This window comes from Mirounga angustirostris, unplaced genomic scaffold (assembly GCF_029215605.1).
Source record: "Mirounga angustirostris isolate CCGP_5_RB_7025 unplaced genomic scaffold, mMirAng1.0.hap1 SCAF_9, whole genome shotgun sequence".
NCBI classification, from domain to species: Eukaryota; Metazoa; Chordata; class Mammalia; order Carnivora; family Phocidae; genus Mirounga; species Mirounga angustirostris.
The window spans coordinates 8,215,613-8,229,405 of record NW_026991717.1 but is presented as its reverse complement, the minus strand read 5'-3'; positions in this window follow the sequence as shown (position 1 = coordinate 8,229,405).

Below are 13,793 nucleotides of genomic sequence, written 5' to 3'. Positions count from 1 at the left end.
AATTGAATCAGCCATAATTAGTCCAATGATCCATCTTCTGAATGATCAGTCTGAACACCAGAATCAATGCCATCACTCATGTGTGATAGAGGAGATTTGTTTATAATGCATTTAACAAATTTTCTCTGAACACTTTCTTTGTGTCAGACCCTTTCCTAAGGATTAAAGATCCAAAATATAAGTAGCACATTAACCCTGCTCACTAGGACAGTGATTCTTGAACCTGATGGATGGCTTTTTGAAGTATATGTTCCTTCCCAGACTCCACCTTAGATCCTTTAACACAGTGCAGAGCCTAATACTATTTGTGTCTCAAATTCCTCATGGTGATTTTGATGAGTCACCAGAATGGAGGACCTCTCTTTGAGCTCAGAGAGCAGTGGATCTCTATTCCTTTAGATCTCAGAAGGTAATAGGAATAAACTTCCATTTATTGGGTCATTAATCTAAAGTTAGAGGCTTTACATATAGAAACTCACACACTTCATAATACATTTGAAAATCAATCAATGTTGTCCCCATCTTACAGATGAAGAAACTGATCTTAAGAAAAGTTCAGGAATTTACCCAGGGTAAACATCTATAGTCAGTGGGCCTGTGATTTTAACTCAGAGTTCTCTGACATTAAAGGCCACATGACAGAAAACACACACACACACAACCATTTTGATTAATTAGGTTGGGAATTCTGGAGAATTACATCAAAAACTTTAAGTATTTTGGTCAAGAATCCGCATATTTCAAAACCAAGCCATATGTCAGAATGTGGTAACAGTAAGATGGTGGGGAGTCTCTCTCCAAACTCTTTAGCTGGGGTTTCTAGTTTTATTTGTATTAAAGTTTTACATGACCCACCATGTCCTTCCAGGCTGATATTAATCTTCTCTTTCAACTACCTCATAAACTGTAGGTTATATTTGCTTTCTTGATTGGTCTGGCAATCGACTCCTTCAAGAAATTTGCTGGGAGCAAAGAAAACGCAGCCACTTTTCATCTATGCCTATCCCCAAAAGAAAAGAAAATGCTTGTCTCCTTCAACAAAGAAAAAGGCACAGCAAAACCTATAGTCATGTAGCCATATCTCATTTTCAGCAACATGGAGCCCCATGAGTTACATTGATTGAAAAAAAAAAAAGATTCATCCCTCCCCCTGCTTTTGAAAAACAAAACATTTGAAGACATGCTTTCTCCCCATGAGCACAATACTAGATGTCTTTACCTTTGCAAAAAATTGCTTCTCATAACCAGACTTGTCCTTAGCATGAATATAATCCTCTTTTCATGCAAGCTGTTTAGAATGTCAAAGTAGGCGGGCAATGGATAAGCCAAGTATTAATGGATTCACTTCATGTTACATATGAAAAACTAAAATTCTGAGACCTTAAGCTTTCAGAAAGAGCTTATTAGTACAATCACAATCATCAACAAATTTTATTGAGCAATGGTTGTATGTAAGACACTCAGCTAGGTGTTGTGGGAGACAGAGAAAACAAATGTAATCTCTGATCTGTAGGAATTGGCACCGGTGTTTACAAAGAGACATGTTTCTATGAACAAATGATGGGCATTCAACGCTACACCACAGTTTTTCAAAACCGAATGGTATTCCACACCCCTTTTTTTTATGTCAAAGATTCCTCAGCATCAACATAAAATGCTGTTATACTGTAATATATATGTCCCTTAAGTATGTGTAAACCTAAAATGATGTACAAATATCTGATGTTTGGTGCACTTATAAAGCTGTAAAACCAAATCAAATTTAGCAACTAAATCCAAACAAAACTACAAAAATCGTTTAAAACTACAAAATTTAAACTACCATTTAAAACTACAAAAACCGGGGTGCCTGGGTGGCTCAGTTGGTTAAGCGACTGCCTTCGGCTCAGGTCATGATCTTAGGGTCCTGGGATCAAGCCCCATGTTGGGCTCCCTGCTCGGCGGGAAGCCTGCTTCTCCCTCTCCCACTCCCCCTGCTTGTGTTCCCTCTCTCACTGTCTCTCTCTCTGTCAAATAAATAAATAAAACCTTTAAAAAAATAAAATAAAATAAAATAAAATAAAATAAAATAAAATAAAACTACAAAAACCATTTAAATTAATAATACTAATTTAGTGAGATGGGTGGTGTTACTTTACTGAAACTGAACTTCTACGCTCTGTGTGAGTATAGTCCTGAGGGTTTCCATGCAAGTTCTTTGGAATTCTTCTTTCCATGTCTTTGGGCCATACACCATTTATGTTCCCCTAATTTTTTTTCATAGGAAAGTCACCTTTCTCACAGCATCTCCTAAATTGACTTTCAGTTGTCATGAACCTGTTTTATTTGTATATTTAGTTAATCCCTGCTCTAGTATTTGTAGAGGAATCCTGGTGCCAATGGGATAACAAAGTCACATGCAAACTTGCTTAGACAGTGAAATGGTGCGGGGGGGGGGCAGTTATTTGTACATCATCCAACTGATCAAGCACATGCTTTTATTAACTTAGATAATCATCAAGGTGAAAACATTTAAACTCTTTCCTTTTGTGCCAAACAAACCTAAACAATAAAAATAAAAATTGGACACATTAGAGAATATGTCATCAGACATGCAGGGGCACACAGACTCATACTGAGAAATGCTCACAACAACTCAAGACAATACATTTTCCAGAAAAAAAAAATAGCAAGATAGAGAAATCCCCTAGCAGGATAGAGAAAGCAGGTTCCAAAAGGACTTTACAACAATGGGTAGAATTTTAAATAGACGTATGAAGGGAGAGTTTCCCAGGGCAGAGATGGTGTGAAGAAAAGCAAAGAAGCAGGAAACTTTCAGACATGCTTGGGGATGGTGAGTGGACCAGTTAACTCGAATATTCTAAAGGGGATGTAGTGATTTAAAACTGCCAAAAGAGAGTTTGCCCCCAAAGTATGGTAATTCTAAGTAATGCTTAGACAGAAACATAAGTTGGTAAATAGGAATTAAAAGTATTTAAATCACAACTAATGAAGGATGTCACCTTAACTTTTCAACATGATACCAAAACCCACTGGTATCATCTAGCTGGGAAAGAGAGTTCTTCCTGCTCATGTAGGAAGGAAAGCAGAGGCGGTTTATATCTTTCTCTGTTCACACTCCCATTTAACTTCTTAATCTATAGGAAATTTAATTTTTCCTTCAGTCCCCCTCCCTTGATTCTAAAGATATATTTTTCATTAAATTACATTATTTTGATTGACTAGCTGTTTTCTATTTTTTTTAAGGTGGAGATATTTATTTATTTTTTAAAAATTTTATTGTTATGTTAATCCCCATACATTACATCATTAGTTTTAGATATAGTGTTCCATGATTCATTGTTTGTGCATAACACCCAGTGCTCCATGCAGAACGTGCCCTCCTCAATACCCATCACCAGGCTAACCCATCCTCCCACACCCCTCCCAACTAGAACCTTCAGTTTGTTTCTCAGTCCATCGTCTCCCATGGTTCGTCTACCCCTCCGATTTCCCCCCCTTCATTCTTCCCCCCTGCTTTTTTTTTTCCTTAATATATATTGCATTATTTGTTTCAGAGGTACAGATCTGAGATTCAACAGTCTTGCACAATTCACAGTGCTTACCAGAGTGCATAACCTCCCCACTGTCTATCACCCAGCCACCCCATCCCTCCCACCCCCCACCACTCCAGCAACCCTCAGTTTCCTGAGATTAAGAATTCCTCATATCAGTGAGGTCATATGATACATGTTTTTCTCTGTTTGACTTATTTCGCTCAGCATAATACATTCCAGTTCCATCCATGTCGTTGCAAATGGCAAGATCCCTTTCCTTTTCATGGCTGTATAATATTCCATTGTATATATATATACCACCTATTCTTTATCCATTCATCTGTCGATGGACATCTTGGCTCTTTCCACAGTTTGGCTTTTGCGGACATTGCAGCTATAAACATCGGGGTGCACGTACCCCTTCGGATCCCTACTTTTGTATCTTTGGGGTAAATACCCAGTAGTGCAATTGCTGGATCATGTGGTAGCTCTATTTTCAACTGTTTGAGGAACCTCCATACAGTTTTCCAGAGTGGCTGCACCAGCTTGCATTCCCACCAACAGTGTAGGAGGGTTCCCCTTTCTCCGCATCCCCACCAACATCTCTCATTTCCTGACTTGTTAATTTTAGCCGTTCTGACTGGTGTGAGGTGGTATCTCATTGAGGTTTTGATTTGGATTTCCCTGATGCAGAGGGATGCTGAGCACTTTTTCATGTGTCTTTTGGCCATTTGGATGTCTTTGGAAAAATGTCTGTTCATGTCTTCTGCCCATTTCTTGATTGGATTCTTTGTTCTTTGGGTGTTGAGTTTGATGAGTTCTTTATAGATTTTGGATACTAGCCCTTTATCTGATATGTCATTTGCAAATATCTTCTCCCATTCTGTCGGTTGTCTTTTGGTTTTGTTGACTGTTTCCTTTGCTTTGCAAAAGCTTTTTATCTTGATGAAGTCCCAATAGTTCATTTTTGCCCTTGCTTCCCTTGCCTTTGGCGATGTTTCTAGGAAGAAGTTGCTTCAGCTGAGGTCGAAGAGGTTGCTGCCTGTGTTCTCCTTTAGGATTTTGATGGACTCCTGTCTCACACTGAGGTCTTTCACCCATTTGGAGTCTATTTTTGTGTGTGGTGTAAGGAAATGGTCCAGTTTCATTCTTCTGCATGTGGCTATCCAGTTTTCCCAACACCATTTGTTGAAGAGACTGTCTTTTTTCCATTGGACATTCTTTCCTGCTTTGTCAAAGATTAGTTGACCATAGAGTTGAGGGTCCATTTCTGGGCTCTCTATTCTGTTCCATTGATCTATGTGTCTGATTTTGTGCCAGTACCATACTGTCTTGGTGATGACAGCTTTGTAATAGAGCTGGAAGTCCGGAATTGTGATGCCGCCAGCTTTGCTTTTCTTTTTCAACATTCCTCTGGCTATGCAGGGTCTTTTCTGGTTCCATACAAATTTTAGGATTATTTGTTCCATTTCTTTGAAAAAAGTGGATGGTATTTTGATGGGGACTGCATTGAATGTGTAGATTGCTCTAGGTAGCATTGACATCTTCACAATATTTGTTCTTCCAATCCATGAGCATGGAACGTTTTTCCATTTCTTTGTGTCTTCCTCAATTTCTTTCATGAGTATTTTGTAGTTTTCTGAGTACAGATCCTTTGCCTCTTTGGTTAGATTTATTCCTAGGTATCTTATGGTTTTGGGTGCAATTGTAAATGGGATCGACTCCTTAATTTCTCTTTCTTCTGTCTTGTTGGTGTATAGGGATGCCACTGACTTCTGTGCATTGATTTTATATCCTGCCACTTTACTGAATTCCTGTATGAGTTCTAGCAGTTTTGGGGTGGAGTCTTTGGGGTTTTCCACATAAAGTTTCATATCATCTGCAAAGAGTGAGAGTTTGACTTCTTCTTTGCCGATTTGGATGCCTTTTATTTCTTTTTGTTGTCTGATTGCTGTGGCTAGGACTTCTAATACTATGTTGAATAGCAGTGGTGATAGTGGACATCCCTGCCGCGATCCTGACTTTAGGGGGAAAGCTCTCAGTTTTTCCCCATTGAGAATGATATTCCCTGTAGGTTTTTCATAGATGGCTTTTATGATATTGAGGTATGTACCCTCTATGCCTATACTCTGAAGAGTTTTTATCAAGAAAGGATGCTGTACTTTGTCAAGTGCTTTTTCTGCATCTATTGAGAGGATCATATGATTCTTGTTCCTTCTTTTGTTGATGTATTGTATCACATTGATTAATTTGTGGATGTTGAACCAACCTTGCAGCCCAGGGATAAATCCCACTTGGTCACGGTGAATTATCCTTTTAATGTACTGTTGGATCCTATTGGCTAGTATTTTGGTGAGAATTTTTGCATCCATGTTCATCAGGGATATTGGTCTGTAATTCTCCCTTTTGATGGGGTCTTTGTCTGGTTTTAGGATCAAGGTAATGGTGGCCTCATAAAATGAGTTTGGAAGTTTTCCTTCCATTTCTATTTTTTGGAACAGTTTCAGAAGAATAGGTATTAATTCTTCTTGAAATGTTTGGTAGAATTCCCCTGGGAAGACATCTGGCCCTGGGCTTTTGTTTCTTGGGAGATTTTTGATGACTGCTTTAATTTCCTTAGTGGTTATAGGTCTGTTCAGGTTTTCTATTTCTTCCTGGTTCAGTTTTGGTAGTTGATACATCTCTAGGAATGCCTCCATTTCTTCCAGGTTATCGAATTTGCTGGCATAGAGTTGCTCATAATATGTTCTTATAATTGTTTGTATTTCTTTGGTGTTGGTTGTGATCTCTCCTCTTTCATTCATGATTTTGTTGATTTGGGTCATTTCTCTTTTCTTTTTGATAAGTCTGGCCAGGGGTTTATCAATCTTGTTAATTCTTTCAAAGAACCAGCTCCTAGTTTCGGTGATCTGTTCTACTGTTCTTTTAGTTTCTATTTCATTGATTTCTGCTCTAATCTTTATTATTTCTCTTCTCCTGCTGGGTTTAGGCTTTATTTGCTGTTCTTTCTCTAGCTCCTTTAGGTGTAGGGTTAGGTTGTGTACTTGAGACCTTTCTTGTTTCTTGAGAAAGGCTTGTATTGCTATATACTTTCCTCTTAGGACTGCCTTTGCTGCATCCCAAAGATTTTGAACAGTTGTGTTTTCATTTTCATTGGTTTCCATGAATTTTTTTTAATTCTTCTTTAATTTCCTGGTTGACCCATTCGTTCTTTAGTAGGATGCTCTTTAGCCTCCATGTATTTGAGTTCTTTCGGACTTTCCTCTTGTGATTGAGTTCTAGTTTCAAAGCATTGTGGTCTGAAAATAGGCAGGGAATGATCCCAATCTTTTGGTACCAGTTGAGACCTGATTTATGACCTAGGATGTGATCGATTCTGGAGAATGTTCCATGGGCACTAGAGAAGAATGTGTATTCCGTTGCTTTGGGATGGAATGTTCTGAATATGTCTGTGAAGTCCATTTGGTCCAGTGTGTCATTTAAAGCCTTTATTTCCTTGTTGATCTTTTGCTTAGACGATCTGTCCATTTCAGTGAGGGGGGGTAATGTCCCCCACTATTATTGTATTGTTGTCGATGTGTTTCTCTGCTTTTGTTATTAATTGCCTTATATAATTGGCTGCTCCCATGTTAGGGGCATAGATATTTACAATTGTTAGATCTTCTTGTTGGATAGACCCTTTCAGTAGGATATAGTGTCCTTCCTCATCTCTTATTACAGTCTTTGGTTTAAAATCTAATTTGTATGATATAAGGATTGCCACCCCAGCTTTCTTTGGGTGTCCATTAGGATGGTAATTGGTTTTCCACCCCCTCACTTTCAATCTGGGGGTGTCTTTGGGTCTAAAATGAGTCTCTTGCAGATAGCATATCGATGGGTCTTGTTTTTTAATCCAGTCTGATAGCCTTTGTCTTTTGATTGGGGCATTTAGCCCATTTACATTCAGGGTAACTATTGAAAGATAGGAATTTAGTGCCATTGTATTGCCTGTAAGGTGACTGTTACTCTATATTGTCTATGTTCCTTTCTGGTCTATGTTGCTTTTAGGCTCTCTCTTTGTTTAGAGGACCCCTTTCAAGATTTCCTGTAGGGCTGGTTTCGTGTTTGCAAATTCCTTTAGTTTTTGTTTGTCCTGGAAGCTTTTGATCTCTCCTTCAATTTTCAATGACAGCCTAGCTGGATAGAGTATTCTTGGCTGCATATTTTTCTCATTTAGTGCTCTGAATATATCCTGCCAGTCCTTTCTGGCCTGCCAGTTCTCTGTGGATAGGTCTGTTGCCAATCTAATGTTTCTACCCTTGTAGGTTACATATCTCTTCTCCCAAGCTGCTTTCAGGATTTTCTCTTTGTCTCTGAGACTCGTAAGTTTTACTATTAGATGTCGGGGTGTTGACCTATTTTTATTGATTTTGAGAGGGGTTCTCTGTGCTTCCTGGATTTTCATGCCTGTTTCCTTCCCCAAATTAAGGAAGTTCTCTGCTATAATTTGCTCCGTTATACCTTCTGCCCCTCTCTCTCTTCTTCTTCTGGGATCCCAATTATTCTAATGTTGTTTCGTCTTATGGTATCGCTTATTTCTCGAATTCTGCCCTTGTGATCCAGTAGTTGTTTATCTCTCTTTTTGTCAGCTTCTTTATTTTCCATCATTTGGTCTTCTATATCACTGTTTCTCTCTTCTGCCTCATTTATCCTAGCAGTTAGCGCCCCCATATTTGATTGCACCTCATTAATAGCCTTTTTGATTTCTACTTGGTTAGATTTTAGTTCTTTTACTTCTCCAGAAAGGGTTTCTCTAATAACTTCCATGCTTTTTTCAAGCCCAGCTAATATCTTTAAAGTGATGATTCTGAACTCTAGATCTGACATCGTACTAATGTCCGTATTGAGTAGGTCCCTGGCAGTCAGTACTACCTCTTGTTCTATTTTTTTTAAATTTTATTTACTTTTGAGAGAGAGAGAATGACAGAGAGAGAGAATGAGAGGGGTGAGGGTCAGAGGGAGAAGCAGACTCCCTGCTGAGCAGGGAGCCCGATGCGGAACTCGATCCTGGAACTCCAGGATCATGACCTGAGCCGAAGGCAGTTGCTTAACCAGCTGAGCCACCCAGGTGCCCCACCTCTTGTTCTATTTTTTGAGGTGATTTTTTCCGTCTTGTCATTTTGTCCAGAGGAGAATAGATTAATGAGAGAACAAAATGCTAACAGGGTAACAACGTTCCCAGAAAATACACTCTAAACAAATCAGAAAAGACCTGAAGCAGTGGGAAAAGAAAGGGAAAGAGAGAAAAAAGAAAAAGAAAAAGAAAAAGGTAAAGATAAAAACAGATAAAAACAAAAACAGAACAAAACAAAAAAAAACAGAATATGATCAAATATGATCAGGCTGGTACATAGATCAGTGCCACACACTAGATTTTGGGTGTATTTTGGTCTTTTAGAAGAAAGTGCCTCCCAAAATTTTAAAGAAAGAAAAACTTATATATGTACAAAAATAAGGGTTGATATGATGAAGGGATGGAATATGACTGTAAAGATGGAAATTATAAAAAATTTTATAAAAGGAATTGATAAGAAGTTGTTTGAAAAAAGAAAGAAGAGGTTTTAAAAAAAAAGGGAGAGAATGTGATCAGGCAGGGGAGTAGAAAAAATCATATACTAGAGATTTAGGGTATATTTTGATCTGTTAGAAGAAACTATCTCAAAATTTTAAAGAGAGAACAACTTATATATATATGCCAAAAATACAGGTAACTATTATGAAGGGATAGAATATGACTCTAAAAATGAAAAATAAAAATGTTTTTTTTTAAAAAAGGGATTGATAGGATGTTGGTTGAAAAAGGGAAAAGAAAAATTCAAAAAAAAAAAAAAGACAGTTAAAAAAAATTAACTTTGAAAGACTAAAGAATCATGGTAAAAAAGCCATGAATTCTATGTGCAGTGTTCCCCTAGCGCTGGAGTTCTGCCGTTCTCATTGATCGGTAAACTTGGTCTTGGCTGGCTGTTCTCGCTGATCTGGGGGAGGGGCCTGCTGCCGTGGTTTCCAAAAGTCTTTGCTGGGAGGGGCCTGCTGCCCTGGTTTCCAAAAGTCTTTGCTGGAATTGCCTCGCCCTTGCCCAGTCCGGACTAAGTAATCTGCTCAGGTTTGCTCTCTGGAGCTTTTGTTCCCTGCAAGCTTTGGAGGCGGAGAGTGAAAATGGTAGCCTCCCAATCTCCGCCTCAGAGAAGCCGAGAACTCAGGCCCCACTCCTCAGTGCGCCCCCAGAGAAAAGCCGTCAGTCACTCCTGTCTCCCTGGTCTCCGGCCGCACTCCGTGCTCACCCAGCCTGTGACCCTGCGTTTCTCTTTCTGGCACCCGACCCCGTGTGGAGTCTCCAAATCCAGCAGATCCCTGCAGTGCGCTCCCATGCCGCTCCTCCCAGGGGAAAAAGGTGAGTCTCCCCGGATCTGCCATTTGTTGGGTCCCTGCTGGAGGAGCAGGGGCCCGACTGTGCCACGGATCATGGTCTATGACAACCCCGAGCTGACAGCCCATGCCTCGGCTCTGTCTCTGCAGCTGGCTTCCCCTCTCCGATACCTGGGAGCTCTGCCGCACTCAGGCACCCCCGGTCTTTCTGTGTTCCCAAGGGTCCTGAGACCACACTGTCCCATGAGGGTTTCACCCCCCACTTAGCCACCGGAGTGACGTCCCTCAGCGGAGTCAACTTCTAAAAGTTCCGAATCTGTGCTCCGCGGCTCTATCACTTGCCAGAAGCGGCTGAGGGAAGCCCCTCCCCCTCCATCTATCCTCCTGAATATCGCCTCAGATTCACTTCTTCGCACATCCTACCTTCCAGAAAGTGGTCGCTTTTCTGTTCAGAGAGTTGTTGCTCTTCTTTTCTTCGATCTCCTGGTGAGTTCGTAGGTGTTCAGAATGGTTTGACCCCTATCCAGCTGAATTCCTGAGAGGAGACGAAATCCAGGTCTCCTAATCCTCTGCCATCTTGCCCCGCCCCCTTGTTTTCTATTTTTCTTAATATGCTTTAGCCATCGGGGGAGTGGCAAGGAGCCCTCCTAAGTACATCTGATTACACCTGTGCTGCCCTTTTCAAGAACTATTTTGCATTTTGTTAACTTAATAAGAATAATAGGATTCTGAGAAAGACTTCTCTGTTCTCCTAACCAGGGCACAAAGATAGGACATATGAGTCAAGTATTCTACACTCTAAAATAAGATTCAAACATTCAGGGGACAAAAATCCCCTCCTGGGGGGTGCCTGGGTGGCTCAGTTGGTTAACCATCTTCAGCTCAGCTCAGGTCATGATCCCAGGGTCCTGGGATTGAGCCCCTGCTCAGTGAGAAGCCTACTTCTCCCTCTTCCTCTGCCCCTCCTCCTGCTTGTCCTCTCTCTCAAATAAATAAATAAAAATCTTTTTAAAAAAATCCTTTCCAGTGCTTTATAGTGTGTGTCGGGGTGGGGGGTGGGGATAAATTACTTTGCTATGTCAGTATAACTGAACCACCACCACAACCCAAGTCTGATGAATGGGGGAAGGAATGGGAGAGAATTGGAGAATTATCAGAGACATGACTTGTGAACCTGGGAGAGTGAGTGTGCACATTTGCTTCCTTCCATGGGGATAGTGGATGTTTCTTCCACACATGTCAAGTGAGAGGGTCTCCAGGAGAACAATGTGTAGAGATGATAAGGTTGCTGCTGCAGGAAAGGAAAAATTGCATCTTCTTTATTTATTGGAATATCTGCATATGTGGTGGGTCTGCTAATTGTTCTTTCAACCTATTTGAACAGAAGCACACAAAGAACACAAGAGAAGCAGAAGAACGGGGTACAGCACCAGAGCACTCTGCACACCCACTGTTACGGCAAGGAGACCTCAGTTCCCTATGAATGAGCCAAGGGAAAACCACATGAGGCAGTCTGACCTGAGCTGGTTTGTTTGTATCCCACCCAAGAAGGCTGGCATTCTGGACAAAGGAACACAGCAACCAGGAGTTGTTAGGTGGACCCCTTGAGGGAGAAGCTAAGAAGTCAGGGGGAAGAGATGGGGTGAAACTAGAACAGATTTCCCAACTAGAGAATCTTAACATTGCAGATGTCTCTAATCACCCCTGGATAGTTTACACATGCATTCCACAAGAGAGCCAACATTTGGATACCTTTAGCATTTGACAAAGAAGCCAAAAGAACCAAAATGGGACCACCAACAGGATGCCTGTTGTATAGGATCATTTCTTGTCTCTCTCACGTTCCCCTTACCCAAGCTTACATCACAGGAGCTGGAACCAGAAGAGAAGCAAATGGAGAAAATGTCCCATATGCCACTCACAACCTCTCTCTTAGGTTGCAAATCTCTTGGGCTGAAATCTGATATCAAAGACAGGGAAGATGATAAACATTTAATGAGGGTATGAGGCTGGGATTTAAAACTAGGTGAAATTGGATTAGACTGGACTTTTCAATAATGGCGAATGATAGATACCTATGAGATCTGTCATCATTAAGAGATAGGAAGAGCAGATTCAGCATCAGGACATAAGTAGAAAAAAAAGAGCCACCACATATTGGTACTTCATCACATTCAGACTTCAATGAGATCCTAACCCAAGAAAAGAAATAAGAAAGCTATTAAATTCGATTTCAATGGATTGTGGATCAATGAATTTGAGCATTAACAGAGCTGAGCTTTAATCTTGTCTCTGCCCTTATCAGCTGGGAGTCTCTGGACAAATTATACAAATTGTTCTGTATGTTAATTTTTCATCCATAAAATTAGAATATTACCAATTTCATCAAGTCATTCATGGGGTTATATGAAAATAATTGACAGGGAACCTGGCAGGTATGTTTGTTTGGGTTTTTTCTCCCATATCCTTTTCTGTTTTTTCCTTAATACACACACATAGAATTTTTTTTAATATGTAAAATGTTGGAATCGGTTGACATATAATTTTGTGTTTTGTTAATTTGCTTCATAGTTTAGAGCTTTTCACATATTGAAATTGCCACATATTATCATTTTAATATGTTTAAAGGAGCCATCAGTTGTGAGACAGTTTGCTTAGCTGATTCTCTTTTGTGGGAAATTTGGGTTGTTTCCAAGCTCCTCCCTCCCAATCTAAAAGATGATATTACTAACAGTAAAAAGAAACCACTTTAACACTTTCCCCATCCCTAAGGAAAAAAGGGCTTAGGCAGTTATTATTACCTTGGGATATCATTTCCCAAATGGAATTACTTATTCTATCAATTAATATTTTTATCGGTATCTCTTAAAAGTGCCGATATCCTTAGAATACCTGGAATTCTTGTTTTTAAAAAAGATTTTACTTATGTATTTGACAGAGAGATAGAGAGAGAGAGCACAAGTAGGCAGAGCGGCAGGCAGAGGGAGAGGGAGAAGCAGGCTCTCCGCTGAGCAGGGAGCCGGATGTGGGGCTCAATCCCAGGACCCTGGGATCATGACCTGAGCCTAAGGCAGACACTTAACTGACTGAGCCACCCAGGCGCTTCTAGAATACCTGGAATTCTAACTGGGAAAAAAGAAAGAACAGAAAGAAAAGAAAGCCTCCTCTTGACTCATGAGTCTCCACTTCTTCTCTAGAGAACACTGACTTATTTAATTTGGCCTGGTTAAAAGGAAACTCCCCGTGAGTCCTCCCTGGGATTTTCCAAGACCCTTCCCAATTTAGACTCAGGATTAAATAGCCTGTCATAATTTCATGCCAGAGTATAGCAGAACACACTGATTTAGTTCTATTAGTGCTCTTTTACCTACCTTTCAGCTTCCTCTTCCCCGACAGGCTGGAATGCAGTTTCTTTATCTTTCCCAAGGCTGCACTGGAGAAATCTCTTCCTCTTATCTGCCATCTGCTTTAATGCTGTCTTTCGTCCCAAACCCCACTTGCTCAGGTTCTTATTACTATCAACTTGCCCATTCAGGTAGCTGAAAGTCTTTTGAATAAATTACACCCTACCGTATTCACATTAAAAAGCGTATCGGGAAAATCCACTATTTCCTATCATGCGAAGGGCGTTTGTGGGCTCCAATCACTTCTGTTTCATTTCAGGTTCGCTGCTAAAATCAATTCAGTTTCTTTCTTATTGAGATGTAATTTACATACCCTAAAATTCATTCTTTTTTAAGGCCGAGTAATACACCATCATAGAGCTAGGCCACGTTTTGTTTATCCATTTATCACTGGGTGGACGTTTGGATTGTTTCCACCTTTTTGGCTTTTATGAATAACACTGCTATG